The sequence below is a fragment of the Neofelis nebulosa genome, chromosome 7 (genome assembly GCF_028018385.1).
Source record: "Neofelis nebulosa isolate mNeoNeb1 chromosome 7, mNeoNeb1.pri, whole genome shotgun sequence".
Classification (NCBI taxonomy): domain Eukaryota; kingdom Metazoa; phylum Chordata; class Mammalia; order Carnivora; family Felidae; genus Neofelis; species Neofelis nebulosa.
This window is the reverse complement of record NC_080788.1, coordinates 146085918-146102250: the sequence shown is the minus strand read 5'-3', so window position 1 is coordinate 146102250 and position 16333 is coordinate 146085918. Positions and strand designations below refer to the sequence as shown.

General features: G+C 59.5%; 1 long non-coding RNA gene across 1 annotated transcript; it reads left to right on the top strand.

Moving 5' to 3' along the window:
- Positions 1-86: 86 nt before the first annotated feature.
- On the top strand, positions 87-979 carry LOC131517785 (uncharacterized). Its single transcript, XR_009264836.1, has 2 exons — positions 87-230; positions 464-979. It is a non-coding gene; the product is annotated as an uncharacterized LOC131517785 (long non-coding RNA).
- Positions 980-16333: the final 15354 nt, after the last annotated feature.

Here is a 16333-nt window from a genome sequence, read left to right as displayed (position 1 = left end):
CGGTGGAAGGGTCTTTTCATTTTTAAGACCCTTTTCATTTTTAAGGTTTTCTTTTCATTTTCTTTTCTTTTCATTTTTAAGGTTTCGTTGCATGATACCGTAGAATGCTGCCTATATGATTTCTATTTCTTGGGACTTATTCAGCCTGTAGCCCTGATCATCCCCGTCCTCGACCCCAGCAGGCCTTGTCCACAGGCCACAGCCTGGCCCCTCCCTGGGACGCTGCTCAGGTCAGTGTCCTTGCCCCAGGAGGACCCTCAGCTTGGTGGGGAGGCCCAAACAATCAGGAACATAGCCACCTCCCACTGCCTTTTTTCCAACCCTGGCCCATCCCGAGTCCTTTGAGTTCTCAGAGCCCCCCACTCAGGTCCCGCAGGTCAAGGTGAGCCTGGGGAAGGGGGCTGTCCCTTCATGAGCTGGGGTGGGAAGTCTTTCTTCCTTTCTTTTGTCTCCTGGTCTCTAGACCAGCAGGATTTTGTGGTTGTGCAGAGTCCAAAACTGTGCGCAGTTTTCGGCCTAGAGTCCAAAAGGAGGAGGACCTCACGTTCCTTGTGTCTGAAGAAAGAACTGGCTTGTTCATCCCTCGTCCTCTCTGTCCTCCAGCCCTCCTGTCCAGTGCTGCCACCTGCTGAAGACAACGGCCAGGCCGCCTCCTTCCTGGTCTTCCACCGCTGTGGGTCTCGGTCCCTCTTCTTCCTCTCTCCACCCGGAGAGCCCTCTTTTCTCTGACTCGGGCCCAGGACTGTGTCCCTGGGGTTGTTTCTGGGCGGGTAGGGCAGGACCATGGCTGAGAAGGATCGGGAAGCCCTGACATGCTTGGCCTAGGAAGCAGAGCCCCGGGGACAGCCAACGGACCAGCCACACTTTCCACCCCTTTGGACCCAGAGCTGGACCACGGGGAGAGGGTGCTGGGCACTGTGCCAATCACATTACGTAAGCAAGTAGTCTAAGAACAAAACAGAATAAAAAGTTGAAGCCATACGTGTTATTTGTGTTATTTGAAACCGGCCCAGACTGGTGCTGGGTAGCAGCAAACACTGATCATCTCCTAAGAACACTGTCTTCATTCTGGCTGGGTGTCAAAGTACTCCGACAGAGGTGGGGAGGGGCAGATGGGGGGGGGGGGAGAGAGAGAGAGAGACAGAGAGAGAGAGAGAGAGAGAGAGAGAATCTTAAGCAGGCTCCACACTCAGAGCAGAGCCTGATGTGGGGCTAGAACCCACGACCCAGGGGTTCATGACCTGAGCCGAAATCAAGAGTCGAACCCTTAACTGACTGAGCTCCCCCAGGGGCCCCTACAAGGAGTTTTGGGAGGACAATGAACTCCATGCAAAAATCAGCAAGCACATGGGCGAGACCCAGAAGGAACAGTGGACAGCGGGCGGGCTGGCAAAGACCCGTGGAGCGCAGACTAATCGTGCCGGAAGAAATAAATACAAGCTTGGAAATATCTATAGGGCAAATGCTGACTCCCCCTCACTGGGGATTCTTTGTGGCCTTAGGGAGGCTCCTTTGGGACCTCTTGGGGAGCAGAGTCACTGGTGTCACAAGAAAACCCTGTCCTAACATTTCCCCTTTCCTGAGCCTTCCGCATGTTGCAGAGGAAGTTCATAGCTGTCTGCCTCATGTACAGCAGGACTCTGATGCAGCCTCCAGAAATGCATTAGGACCAGTCTCAGGTGCCCTTGCCAGGACGCTGGTCACACGGTCACAAGGGGATGCTCCTATGTCAGTGGAGGCCCCATACCCACTCTACACTTTGCCCCAGCCCTTGGTCCCAGCGCGCGGGTCCAGTCCTACCTGACTTTGCCCAGTCCCTGCGGACACACGTTTGCCAGACACTGCAATTCCTTCCTCGGAAAAGCTAGTCCCCTTGAGTCAAGACCGATGATCCCGCTTTGTCCCTACCCTGGTTGTTGGTCTGAAGGCATGAGGGTTGGAGAGAATGGGTGTGATCTTCTGAGACCGCTGCCGGAGGCAGGGGCTTGTATCTGCCAGTGGCAGGGTTCAAGTTCTCAGAGCCACCCCCCAGACATCCCCGTGCCAGATCCCAGGTGCCCCGATGTGGGCCTGGACGTGGACGTCAAGACAACGCATCTTCCTCATGGTTCCGTGGCAGAACACACGGCCCAGAGCTCTCGGCCCAGTCCGCTGCGGCCAGAGGGAAGAAATGTTTAAGGCAATGCTGCCACCAAGATGTTAAGACCTCCAGCGCCACCTCTGTGTTCACCCCCTTCGCGGACGTTCCCCTCGGGCCAGCCGAGTCCACCCCCAGCTGTGGGGGCATCACCCCTGCATCGCGGCAGCTTGAGCCTCAGCTGGCCGGTCTCTGCTTCACCACCTGAGGGCCTTCTCAGGTGCCACGGAACGTGCTTGCTCCACGGCCACGGCACCCTGGAAGTGCCCAGGCTTTTACAGTCACTCCCAAGGCTTCCCTCAACAAATAGGCAAGGAGAGTCTGGTGGCGAGCAGCCTAGTTTCTCTGGAACATTCCACATTGTACTTCCCAGGGTTCCCAGTGGGATGAGCCCTAATTGCCAACGAGTGGGAACCCACTCACTGGTATACTTTGAACGGATGCTGGAGGTCAGCTTAGGATCTGATTTTAAGGGCGGCAGAGCTGAAAATGCGACAGGTCTCTTACACCAAGGATGGGGCTCTGACAGGAACAGAATGACCTGTAGACACAGATGGAGATGTTTGGAAGGATGGGCCTGAGAATCATCAACCCCGGATTCCTGTGAGCCTGCCGCAGAATCAAGGGGGCCACCCCTGTCCCCGACAGTCTACGGAGCCTTCATCTGAGGCTGGTAACTTGCAAGGCATCGCTGCGTCTCTAGGTCCGTTGAGGCCCTGCCTTGTTACGTCCCAGCTGATAAACAGGATTGAATAGAGCCCAGCAGGAAATACAGTCCCTGCTCTGGACTGGGGGGCTGGGAACTGCTTCCTTGCCAAATGGTTGAGGCACCCGGTTGAAAGCCAAGCCACTGGCTGACTGCAGAAGGGGCCTGCGGATGCAGCTTGAAACCACCAGGGCAGCGTGAGGTGGGGACTGCCGTGAGCCAGGTAGAAATGAGCGAGAGGGGATTTGTCTATTTGTCCTTGTGGCTCAGTTTTCCTTCAAGTATGTTGAAGCTCTTACAGATGCATAAACCGCATCTGTTATGTTATGTTCTCTTGATTAATAGACCTCTGCTCTTTTTATCTCTGATAATAGTCCTTTTTCTGACATCTATTTTATCTGATGTTTTAAGAGCCATATGGCTTTCCTTTGGTTTGACATGGCGTATCGTTTTCCATCCTATTGCTTTCACTATATTATCTTCATATTTAAAGTGGGCTTCTTATAGATAGCATAGAGTTGTTGTTTTTTTAACCAAATCTGACGATCTCTGCCATTTCACCAGGGAGTTTAGACCATTTGTGTTTCTGTGATCATGTCCTTATCGCCTCTTTCATCTGTGTCACTATTGGTCTGTTTTAACTGGTTGCTTCCTCTTATCCTTATGGGTTCTTTTTTCCTATTTGTTGAATGCCTGATACTGGGAAATCAGATGACAGGAAGCTTATCTTTTTGGTGCTGGTTATTTTTATATTCTGTAAATTTTCTTGATTGTTGTTCTGGGAGGCAGTTAACTTACCTGGAAACAGTGAGATCAGTTGGGGACTTGCGTTTAAGTTAAGGACCCAAGCAGCATTTAGTCCAGGGTGAATTTTCCCCGCCCCTGTGCATCTACGCCAAGTCAGGGAAACAGAATGTGTGCACCTGTTCACCAAAGCCGGGGCCAGGGACGTCCCCAGCAGCACCCTCAACCTCACGGCCATCAACAGTAGATTGGACAAGAAGTCTGCTAGACCCAAACAAGGGCATATGGTTCAGCAAAGGGAGTGGATGGACGACAGCTGTGCACAGCCCCCTGCGGAATCCCTCCAGCTGAACTCTGAAAGATGCCAGACACGAAAAATCCGTGTTGGGATCCCTGTGGATGATGGCCGAGACAGGTGACACTCATTCTGGTGTTAGAGGACATCACGGAGCTTACCCACGGGGAGGACAGGAGAGGGATTACCCAGTGGGCTTCTCGGGGGGCTGACACATAAGTGCTCGCTCTGTGCACTTACAGTCTGTACATATTTCTTCAACTACGTTACACTTCACTTTCAAAATTTGACTCACACAGTTTTACGGAACGGCTCCATGTAGAAATTGCTCCATCCCCAGATGCTGTCCCCGGATGTTGTCAGGGCCTAGACCACAGCCACACCATCCAGCTTTGACCTTGTGACCTATGGCATAGCTGAGAGGGAGTGAGGCCCTGACGGTGAGATGCACTCACGAGATGTGCTCGTGGCTGCCATCGGGGGAAATAACAGCAAAGCCAGGCTGGCACCAGCTTCTCTTTCTAAACGCCCCCCTGGCCCCCGCTTTCCCTCCCTGGGGTCAGCTGCCCCCTTAGCACCTAACAACCTACCCAGCACGGCTTCCTGAGCAAAGCTCTGGCAAACAAGGTGGCCATCATCCTGGGTCTACACTGCGAGTTGTCGCTTAGCAATTCTCTTTCACGACACCTGTTTGTCTCTTCCTGGGACAGACAACGAGCAAAAGAACAGAAAGACATGGGGCGTCTTCTCAGCATTTAGGAGACAAAGATCAGGGATGGCCCGTCAGAGTTACGGCAACGGGCAGCTGTGAAGGACCCAGCAGAGCCACTTTTCTGGGGCCCATGTGACCATCTACGGAAAGCAGGGTGACTCCAGCCAGGAACTTGGTGAGGGAAGTAATTAGTAGCAGGAGGCTCGGGGACCGGGGGAGACACAAAATGGTGATTTCAAACTGCTAAAAAGCAAAAAACTCATTGGAAACCACTAGATGTAGAATTTGTTAAACAACGTAGGGGGACTCACCATCCGACTCGGAGCTGGTCCCCTGGCTGGGAAGGCACATGGGTGGGGCGACAGGGTCTCCAGGCAATTCCGATGCCCTGAAGCTCCAGTCACGCCCAAAGCTGGAAGAGGTTTCTGAGGGGGAACGATCTGCAGCCATGCCGAACACCATGCCACTCACGAATGTCACTTCCTTTCTCAAACACACCTGGACGCAGAGACACGAATAGGAGTGAGGGAGGCCTGGGGTTAAGGATCTGCTGTCTCGGGAGGAAGGAGGGATTCCGGCGGTCCATGTGAGACATCTCTACTGGACTGCATGATAGAGAAGGATTTGGCACGACAGAGCCTGGGTCACAAGCCTCACCCTGAGGGTGTGGAGCCTCAACGACCCTCAGGCTGTGACCCAGAGCCATGGGCGCCCGCATCACGGGGGGCTTGTACACGAGGCACCACATGGGTCCCGCTGGAGAGCACGGAACACTTGGAGGGCAAGGACAGAGCCCTCCCTGGAAGGATCTTAAGGTCCACAGAGGCAGGAAGGGGCAGGAGCTGGAGGGCAGGTCAGAGGGAGCCCGTCACCCAGCCTGAGTCTGGGAGAGGGGAGGGAGGCAGCTGCAGGCAGACAGCTGGTCAGCAGGGCCCCTGGCACAAAGCCACCGAGGTCCTGGTCAGGCTGGCAGGGGGCTGGAGGGAGGCACCTGCTGCCGGCCTGTCCCAGCATGGTACCTGTGGCACCTGTGAAGGTAGGTGGGGGCCACCTGCTCCTTGCACCGGGCCTGACACAGAGGGCCCTGGTGTCCGAGTCCAGCCACCTCCCCAAGGCCGGCTTCCATGGGCCTCACAGCTGCACTCCCTCACTGGTGGTGAGCCCCATCCCCGTCGGGGCCCAATCCTGGCCCGGGGAGGGAGAGGTAAGGAGCTCAGTGTGGGGGTTCAGGGCTCCCTGACCCGGTGGGCCCAGCTCTGGTCTGTCCCAGGAGTCTCCTCCTGGGGTGTCTTCACTTCCATTTCTAGAAGCCTGGGCTTCAGCTTCCAGAGCATGGTGTCTGGGGCCCCATCCCACCCGCAGAGCTGGGGGAGCCCTTGCCAAGTGTGATGCCCTCCGCCAGCTCCGGGTCTCCGTCCTTGTCCTGGAGAAAAGCCACGATGCAGCTCAGGTGGGAAGTCCCCTGAGCCTGGCCCTGCTGTCTCCCGTCCCTGGGCCCCCCACCCCAGGCGCGTGGACCAGGCCCAGCCGGAGGGCAGAGCAGGGTACTGAGCGAGCTCAGGAGCTGGCTCCCTATCTGGCAGGGCCTGGCGCTGGGCGCACTGCAGCACAGGCAGGGGGGGAAGGCGGCTGACCTAAGGGCAGGATGTGCCCCTGGCTAGGAGGGAAAGTACCCACTGGCTCGGGGACAGGCTCCCTGACATCTTAGATGCCCCCCACTTGCTGTGGGGGCTGGGGAGGGCCTGGTGGGTTTGACCTAGAACCTACTGTGAATTTCGTGTCTCTGTGTTCTGCAACCGGGTCAACAGGTGAGTTGAGCCAACTTTCCAGGGCCGGTCCTTTCTGTCCCCGTGCAGGTGCCCTTGCTGGGGTGCACTTCCGGTGTTGGTGCTGGGGCATGCCCCCCACCGCTGCTTGCCCTTCCTTCTGCTGGGACCCTGCGGACCTCCGGACCGCCATGCTGGCCACACATTACAATCGCCTGGGCAGCTCTGGAAGAACAGCTTCTGTCTGCTTTGGCCTGAGCCAATGAATTGGGGATTTCTGTGGTTGAGGACTCCAGGTCCTCCGATGAAGGTCTCGAGGGGTCCGGGCCCAGGAGTCCTGCTTTACTCCTGTGGGCAGTGGGGGGGACCCTGGGGGGCTGTTCCCGGGCGGTGTGTGCTCCTCCTCTTCCCCTTCTCCCGGGTCCAAGGTGCCAACAGTCCCTTCTGGGTCACACCCACAGCTGCCCGGTTCTCTCCGCTTACTTTCCTGAGCCTGAACGGGTGGCATTCGGACTGGGTCGTTTCCTGCTTGACCCTGTGTTTTGGGGTTCGGCTATAATGTCTGGGACAGTGTGTGTTCCTGTACACGGGCTGTGTTCATTTGCCGGGGGTTTGGCCCTGCAGGGGCCCTGCCTCTGTCATCACGGCCAGGCTGGTCACTGGCTGGGCTGGAGCCGTGCCCTCCCATCTGGGGATTCCTCCTGCCTCTCCGTCTCTGGCACTTTGGCAAGGATGTCCACTGGTCTCGGGGGCTCTTGTCTGCAGCCTCTGTGTGGTCGCTGCTGGTCCTGCCTCCGAATGCTGTCCTCACTTGTCCCTACCCTCCTCCTGTCTGCTCCCCACCCCTCCCGGCCTCTGCTCCGGGGCACCCCTCAAGATTCCTCACCCCGATGTCTGCCCTGAGACTCTGTGCTCCATGCCTGGGATCCTCGATGCTTCTATCCTGGACGCACCCTCCAGAAACCAGTCCTGGAAGGTGTCTCACCCTATGGGGACTCTAAAGAGGGTCCCATGAATCCAGTCACCTGGTGGACCCCAGTCCCAGGCCAGCACCTGCCCACTTACGCCCACCCCCAACCTGGTCCCTGCTGGCTGTGGGCACCTCTCTGTCCTGGGGACAGGATGGCTGTGACTAGGCGGGCCCAGGTGGCAGGGGGCTCTGAGGGTGGGGGCTCCAAGCTGCAATGGCAGCGTGGTTCTCGGGGGGCTCCTTTGAGCTATGAGGTCTCCCCACCCTTCCTTGCCATGTCTTGTGTGGCTCCTGCCCCTTCCTCGTGTCTGTGACCCTCAGCAACCACCTGCCCCTCTCCGAGCCTCAGTTTCCTCATGTGAAGTCACAGGGTGGGCTCTCCTCTCCCAGGAGTAGCTGCAGGATCCCCCATGGTGGGGTCAGACCAGGGCCAGGCTGTGCCTCCCCTTGCTGACCTGCCTGTGCCCTGGTGCCCCTGGCTCACCCACCCCTGCTCCATGACCTGTCCCATGTCCTCTCTGCGGGGTAGGGTTTTACTCTGTGACACTTCCCTCAAGCTTGAAGAGGCCTCCGCCCTCCCTGAGGAGGGTCTCCAGCCCTCTCCCCCCTGACTGCTCCGGGAGGAAACACAAGCAGCACCTACTGGGCCAGGACCATCCAGGGCTCTCGGCCTGTAGTTCACTGAAGGCAGCAATCCTAGGTCCTGTGTCCCAGGGGCCCGTGGGGCTGAGCCGTCCCCCACCCCTGCGTCCTGCAGAAGCCCCAGCCTCGCCTTCCCTTCCTGTAGGGCCCAGCCTGTCCCTTCCTCCCAAAACTTTGGGTACTTGGCCTCTAATGGCTACTCCAAGCACTCACCTGAGCCTCTCCTGCCTCTCTGGAGGCCCCAGACCCTCCTTCCAGGGCTTCTGGATCCTTCAGGCGAGTCTAAGGTAGGGGTTGTAGGTTCTGACTGGTGGGGTGGTGGTGAGGCATAGTGGGGCTGACCTGGGGGTAGGTGGTATGGTGTCCCTACCTCAGTGACTTGCTCAGTCCCTGGGGTACCCCTGACTCTGGCAACTGAGACCTGACTCTGGGGCCTGATCTAGCATCTCCTGCCAGGTGCCGGGGACAGGAGGGTGTGGGGATGCCCGTGACCCCTCCAGAGTCTGGAGACCTAGGGTTCCACCTAGAATCTACTGGGGAGTATCCTGGGGTCCAGCCTTTGAACACCTTTGCCCAGGCCTGGCCTGTGAGGAGGAGTGAGAGGCCAGGGCTGTGCCCCGCTGAGGGCCCAGGTGCTTTCATGGAGGCAGGACGGGGGTCCAGCCACCATGACGGATGACTACGGGGCCCCACGAAGCATTCAGACATGGGTCCCGGAGGTTGTGGACCACCCCAGGGGAGGACTCCCTTCACATAGGGAGGAGAATGGGTTGGTGATAGAGCTCGACCAGCAGGTCCACTCAGGCTCCACCCAAGGACCACATGGCCCATCCTGACCCGAGATGGGAACACTGAGGCCCAGATGGGGACACTGGTGTCCTGTCTGTCCCATCCTGGGTCATTGCTGCCACCTCAGTTCCCCACCTCCACCACATCCACCCTGGACCTGCTTTTCTTGGGTTTTTGGGGGGCTCAGAAGGAACACCTGCTATGCCAACACTGGACGGCCTCCCCCCTCCCTGCTGGCCCACAGACTGAGTCCGGGGGCACAGAAGCCACTTGCCTGGACCCAGGCAGGCTTGGCCTGGGAGACTCGGGCAGTGACCTGGCCTGTCCCCCTTCTCACCCTCGTGCTGGGGAGTCCCCGTTGGGCTGGGAGTTTGGTCTAAACATACTGTGGGGGTGGCTCCTGGCCAGACTCTGGGACCTGGGCCTGTAGAGGGAAGGTGGCTCCCGAGACCTGGGTGCTGGTCACTGTCCCAGCTGGCCACCACCACCTCTGGCTGTTTGCTCCCTCCTCCCCAACCCCTCTCCCCCACCACCTCTGGGGCCCTGCCCTAGTTCAGGCCTCGCCTCTCACCTGTCCATTCCTGTCTTCTCCCTGACTGCCCACCCACGTGGCCTGGTGTCCTGGCCAGCCCGTGGCCCCTCTCTTCAGAGCAAAGCAGCTCTGCAGGTCCCGGAACCTGCCCGTGGCTCCTTCCCTCTTGGACGCGTCCCTGCCACTCTGGCTGCCTCGGCCCCTCAGGCCTGGCTGTGATGACACCACCTCCTCCAGGAAGCCCTCGGCTTTGCCTCTCCCTCCCACCCGCACTGGCCTCTCTACGCCTGAACAAGCACCCCCACAGACTCCCCTGTTCCTGGTGCTCAGCACGTGTGCCTCTCGCTAGGCCATTCTGGGTCCCTCCCCGGTGGGGTGCTGCTCTTTCCTGTGTGCAGGGCTGTGAGGCTGTGGCCCCGGCGGCCCCACCCTTCCATGCAGAAGCCACATCAGGGCAGGCAGGGGTGTGGCAGCAGTTGGGGCTCTTCGCCCCAGACTTGCCTAGTGCACACCCCAGTGGGCAGTGGTGCTGACACCCGGGGGCTCAGCACCAGGCCCACCCTACCCCACCCCCCAGCTCTCAGCACCTTCCGAACCCTGGCTGGAGTACACCCTTCCTGGCTGCACGGACGCCAGGGGCCCGCTGTGGAGTGCTGGCTGGGCCAAGCCGGGGTAGGGGGGTGGGGCAGACGAGACCCCCAGGGGCCTCCTGAACAGAAACCCCAGCCCTGAGGGCCTGGGGCCAGGTGCTGGGAGGCCATCTGGGGGAGGGGAGTGGGGCTGAGGTCCTCCACGTGGCCCCGAGTCCACGTGACACTTGCCTGCTCCGAGAGCCTTGCTGTGGCTCGGGAGCCTCGCCGTCAGGAACACACGTGCTCCGTCTAGTCCAGAGACACCCTGCGCGGCTCCCAGACCGTCACCTCGCTGGGACCCAGTGCCTGCTCCAGTTGCCAGTCTCCTGTCACCTCTCTCTTCCTTCACGTCCCATCGGTGGTGTAACTGCTCCCACTGGTGGAAACTCTAAGAAAACCCCTCAGGACGGCTTCCTGCACCGGCTGCGCCTTCTGTCCTTCCCGCGAGGGTCGTCCTCGTTGGCCTACGCATGTTCCTCCTGGACCTCCCACGGCCCCTTGTTTCTGTGGGGTCGGTGCTGATGCCCCCTCTCTCATGCCTCCTTTTCTAATTTGAGTCCGTTTTTCTGAGTCCATCCAGTCAAACGTCTGTCAAGTCTGCTGCTCTTTTTTTTTTTTTAACGTTTTATTTATTTGTGAGACAGAGATAGACAGAACATGAACGGGGGAGGGGCAGAGAGAGAGGGAGACACAGAATCGGAAGCAGGCTCCAGGCTCTGAGCCATCAGCCCAGAGCCCGACGCGGGGCTCGAACTCACACCGCGAGATCGTGACCTGAGCTGAAGTCGGACGCTTAACCGACTGAGCCACCCAGGCGCCCCAAGTCTGCTGCTCTTTGAAGGAGCCAACTGTAGGTTCCACTTCCCGATTTTCCCCTATTTTTCCATCCTCCGTATGTACCTCCTCCCTTGTCCTGACCCGAACCTGGGCTGTACTTCTCACTCCTGAAGTCAGGTCTGCTGGCGGCCTGGCTCCTGTTTTCACGCGGCGCTCACCGCACAGCACCCCCTCGGCCCTGCTTTCCCCGCACCCCTCACACCCCACTCTGCTGTGTTGTCCTTTTCGCTGGACTTGAGCTGGTTTCTGACTTCCCTGTGAGCAGCCGTGGGGAGGGGCTCAGGCGCAGGGGAGGGTAGATGCTTCCGTGAGGAAGGGACACTTGAACCGAGTCTGGGAGACCGAGGAGCCAAGACCACGGATTGGGCCCCTCCCAGGCCTGTGGGAGGCTGGGGCCAGGGCCCCAGGGGGTGTGTCAGGGGCTGGGTTCCTGGGACAGATGCTGGGCCGAGTGGGGCTGCTGAGCGGGGGTGCCTGGCAGGGGCCGTGGGCAGAAAGGGGAAGGGGCGTTGGACACAGAAGGGCCTTCCCTCAGGTCCGGGTGACAAAAGTTTATCAAAGGACAAAGGGAGTGATATGTCATGATTCCCAGGTGGAAACCTCCCAAGAGGAAAGGGGTCTGGAGGGGCTCGGAGCAGAGGCAGGGGTGCAGGGGTCCCAGGCACAGGAGGGGACACGAGAGACATGGGATGCAGTCTGAGGCTCCCTGGCAGGCTCCCCCGCTTCATCTGCCCTTGAATTTTGGGTCTCCACCCCACCCCCCCCCCCCGCCCCGTCCCCAGGAGGCTGGTGGGGGCGGGCTCCAAGTGCACTGCCCAGGCAGCCCTGACCCTGAGCAAGGCCGGCCCGGTTCCAGCACCAGAGTGGATCGGGAATGGCCAAGGAATCCCTGCATTTCCTGGGACATTTCTTGAAGAGCCCCCCTCACTTGTGTGCCACAGACAGAAGGGCCTCCCTTGGAAGGTGGGGGAAGCCGGGGACTGCCAGAGGGGCCCTGGGTGGGGGTGGGGTGGGGTTTGGGCAGAGGCCAGTGAGGGAGGCTCTCCCCAGCACCAGCCAGCTCTGCCTGGTCTGTGCTCACCTGGGGACAAAGAGCTGGCTCACAGGAGACTTGCCCCAAGATCTCCAGGCTGACGGGGAGGCAAGGCAGAGGCAGTATCAGCCCAGCAGGTGGAGACAGAGAGACCTGGTCCTGTGTCCAGGGCCCCAGCCCCATGGCTGCAGAGAAGGACAGAGGACCCTGCAGGGCCTCTGTCCCTAGGCCTGAGCCATTCTGGACCGGGACCTGGTGGTCAAGGCTGGGGGGGGTGCCTGGGCAGGGACCCTTTCTGACCGTGGCCCCAGGACCGCAGACTCCCCAGTACCCGTGCTCTGGCCCCACATCCTGCAGGCAGGGAGGGACCCATGTTTTACCTGCCCAACGGCACACTGGGGCATGGAGGGGTGCTGCCTGAGGCCCCCCATGCGGCTCAGAGTCCAGCTGTGTCCTCGGCCGAGGCCCGGGCATGGATGGGGCCAGGACTGTTTGTCGTCTGTGCCTGGGGACCTAGCCCTGTGCTGTGCCCTGCCCACCGCAGACACAGGCTGGGCTCTGCTGTCGGGGCGGACCGAGGCTTCCAGAAGGAGATCCCCCACCGAGGCCCCACTGCCCACCAGGAGAACTGTGGTCAGCTCAGCCTGTGCCCCTACAGGTGATTAAGACTTTCTCTCCAGTAAGGGGGATGGGATCTGCCTCAGGGTGGCGGTGACACTGTCCAGGGAGGTCCCTGAAGATGGGAGGTTCGGGGCTCATCGGGGGGGTGGGGAGGGACTCTTGGTCCCCTGTCCTGTGAAGAGAGAGGGAAGGGCCTGACGGCCAGGGCCACAGCCCCTGCCTGCCCTGGGAACTGAGGTCTCGCAGGGCGTCAGTAACAAGGTTCCTGATGTGCTTACCTGTGGGGATTGTGTTTGTTTCCACGTTAGGAGGGGGGCGACCGTCCTATGAGGACAGAACCGGCCACACGTTGACAACCGTGACTCGCATGCGCCTTTAACAAAGTGACGTAGCGATGAACGTTCAACTCTCCCCTGTTGAGTTGTTTCGGTTATGCACTGGAAGCGTTTTCCAACGACCGCCCTTGAGCGACAGCCACCCGAGTCGCTGTAAGTAGTGACCTGCGGGGAAGGGCTTTCCGCGGGTAAAACGGACACGAGAAAACCCCAACCCAAAGTCAGCAAGACTTCCAGTCCATTAGAAGTTTTCCCCAGAAATTCTCTCCCGCCACCAGACAGTAGGCCGATCTGCTCTATATGGTTTCATTTGGTTTCCACGCCTGGGCGGCATCACAGCGGCCAAGGGTTTCCTTCCAGAGAAATGCTCCCCTGGAGAAGACAAAGCCAACCCTCGTCAAAGGGCGTGTTGCAGAAACTGCCCCCACCTGACTCTGTGTCCCCTGGGAATGTGCTTCCCGGGAAAGAGCCAGGAGGCAAGGGCAGCCTCGCGAGGAAACGGGGAGACGCGCTGGAATAATTCCCACAAGGACAAATATTCAGAACAGAAAAAAAGAAAACCATTTGCCCTCAATTTTCCTGTGCGGAAATACCATGCAACCCCCTCGCCACCCGGGCTGGGCTCAGGTCAAACGTCTGGGTACAAACGCAGAAAGTCAAAGTCTCCGGGTCGGAATTTACGCTGTAAAGGAGGTTGAGCTCCAGGCACAAATCAAGGGGTTGGCGGCCCAACTGTTGGGTCCAAGTGCCTACAATCTGAGATTCCCAAACCTCCAGACCAAGCCCATGGCACCGCGCATGTGAGGGAACAGTGGTGTCCCCTTCTGGGGGAACGTGGGGACACGTGATCGCGGTCCTTCAGCCCCGCCCTCCCGTAACAAGTCAGGTTGGGGGCCCCAGGGACCCCCTCCATAGGCTTCACAGGCACCGTCCTTTCAGATCCCCACGTGTTCTGCGTGAAATCTTTCCGCGAAGGCCTTGGGAGCAGTGGGGACGCTGAGCGTGCGTGACCGACACAAGCCAGGACACAGGTAAGGAGCCGGTTCTGGAGAAGGTCCTGCGCGCAGCCGTCCTGGCGAGCTTGGGCAGCTGCGACAGCGCAGGGGGGACCTGGGCCGGCGCCCTGCTCGCGGTCCCGGATCAGGAAGCCTCTGGGCTGGCGGTGCTCTGCCCCGAGGCCATCGAGGCCGGTCTCGGGACGCCCCAGAGGGGATGCGGGGACGCGGGGACGCGGGAACACGGGGGACCCGGGACATGGGGACCCGGGGCCTCGGGGGCGCAGGGGCGCGCTCAGCGACCCGCCGGCCGCGCCACCTCCGGCCGCCACGCCGGGACGGGGGCGGGACCCGCGGGGGACGTGGCGGCGCCACCCTTCCGGGGCCGGGCGGGGACACGCGCCACCGGGCCGGACGACGGGGGCGCTGATCCGGAGACCCGGGGCCGCCTCCGCCCCGGCTGCGCCCCGCCCTGGGTCCCCGGGCCTGGCGAGGCCCATCCGTCCCGGGGTCCTCAGCCCTGCGCGGCTGGGGCGCGGGAAGCGTGGCGGCGCAGGAGGAGCCGGGAGGCGCAGGGTCGGCCTGGGGAGCACGGTGTCCGGGGGCGGGGAGGGGGCCGCGACTCTGGTCCCCTCCCCACTCCAGCCTGCACGTCCGGGAGCGACCGGAGGGCCGAGTGCCCCGTGGGCGGCCTGGCCCCGAGGGGGCGCTCCTCGCAGGCTCCCCCCCTTTTGAAGCAGGGCCCACGGGCTCCACGGCGAAGGCCCCCTGCCCCTCGGTGAGCAGCTGGCGGAGGGGTCACCGCGACCACGAACCGAACGAGATGTTTCGCACAGCGGGTTATGGGAGAGGAGCCCTGGGGCCGATCCGGCCGCCTCTTTGCTTCTCCCCCACTCGTCCTTCCGGAAGCGCACACGTAGACACTGGGTGTTTGACCCCTTGAGATGCTCCCAGTAGGAAGCAAGGGTGACCGCTTCTCCACCTGATCTTGTCACCAATGCCCGGCTCCCAGGCAGTGACCCTGGACGGAGAGCCCAGCGTCAGGAAGAAATGCCACAGGAAACACCCCTGGTGCCAGGGGGCTCCCTGGATGGACAGCCCTTCTCTGGGCCTCTTGTCATAGAGGCAGAAGTCAGGGAGATGGCCATGGGGGACACGTGTGGGGAGTGTCCAGGTGTGGTCCTGTGCCTGATGTCCGTGGGGCAGCTTGTCATGGGGGGTACCTTCTCCAGCGGCCTCACCCCCTGCATGGCCAGCAGCTGTGGGCCAGCAGGACAGACCGAAATCTAAATACAGACTGAAATCGACACCAGTCTGTCGCCCTGACCCTGGTGACTCCTCAATTCTGCAAAAGCCAGTATTTGTATTTAGTATCATGTTTGCTTTCCACATCCTTCATCTTTTGTGTGTAATGTCATTTCTCTATGTCTTTTTATTTTATTAAAAAAATTTTCTAACGTTCATTTATTTTTGAGAGAGGCAGAGACAGGATGCGAGAGACAGGATGTGGGTTAGGGGCAGAGAGAGAGGGAGACACACAATCCCAAGCAGGCTCCAAGCTGTCAGCACAGAGCCCGATATGGGGCTCGAACTCGTGAACTGCAAGATCATGACCTGAGCCGAAGTTGGCCACTCAACCGACTGAGCCACCCAGGTGCCCCTCTCTTATGTCTTTTATCTACTAATCCGACTGCCTGGAAATAGAATGCCTGTGGCTCTGCTTGTGGTGGCCTGGCCCTAGTCTGTTCAGCACCTCTTTGGACCCTGAGGGTAATCTGAGCAGATGACGGGAAGCCCCGTAAAGGAGCATCCCTCCAGAGAAGCCGGCACTGACTGCTGCTGGCGTCCTTAAGGACCTACCCACCTGGGCTCACTTGATCATTGTTCAGCTTGCTGTTTCCAGGACTTCTAAGGGATGCTCAGTTTAAACCCAAACCTCTGTGAGGACCAGACCCTTGTTACAAATCTTAGGGAAAATCTTTTACTTTTGTCCTCGAAAGAATACTGGACGGGAAGAGGCGCCTGGGTGGCTCAGTCTGTTGAGCGTCTGATTTCAGCTCAGGTCATGATCTTTCACTTCACGAGTCGGAGCCCCGTGTGGGGCTCTGTGCTGCCAGCTCAGAGGCTGGAGCCTACTTCGGGTTTTGTGTCTCCCCCTCTCTCTGCCCTGCCCCTACCAGCTCTCTGTCTCTCTTTCTCTGAAAAATAAAGAAAAACAGTAAAAAATTAAGAAAAAAAAGAATACCGGACAGGACAGTTTTTCTCCTCTGCTTTTGCGGATGGTTGGAAAACGTTCAAAATCACTCGTTCACTGAGGATACGGGCCTTCTAGGATGTGCAGCTCGCGTGGGGGTCCTGCTCCTAACTGGGAAGCTTATATAGCCTCAAAATCTTGCCATCTGTCTCCATGACGCCCCAAACCCTTGATGACGGAGGTTGTGAATTCCCCGGGGCGGCTGCTTACCGCTACCACTTTGGTTTTCAGAGGCTTCTCTGTTTGGGCCATTTCCTTTTTTCCAACATCGCAGCTATGCAAGAAAGCGTTTTGTAACAGTTCATTCAGAATTTCTAGTCTCGAAGATTTTTC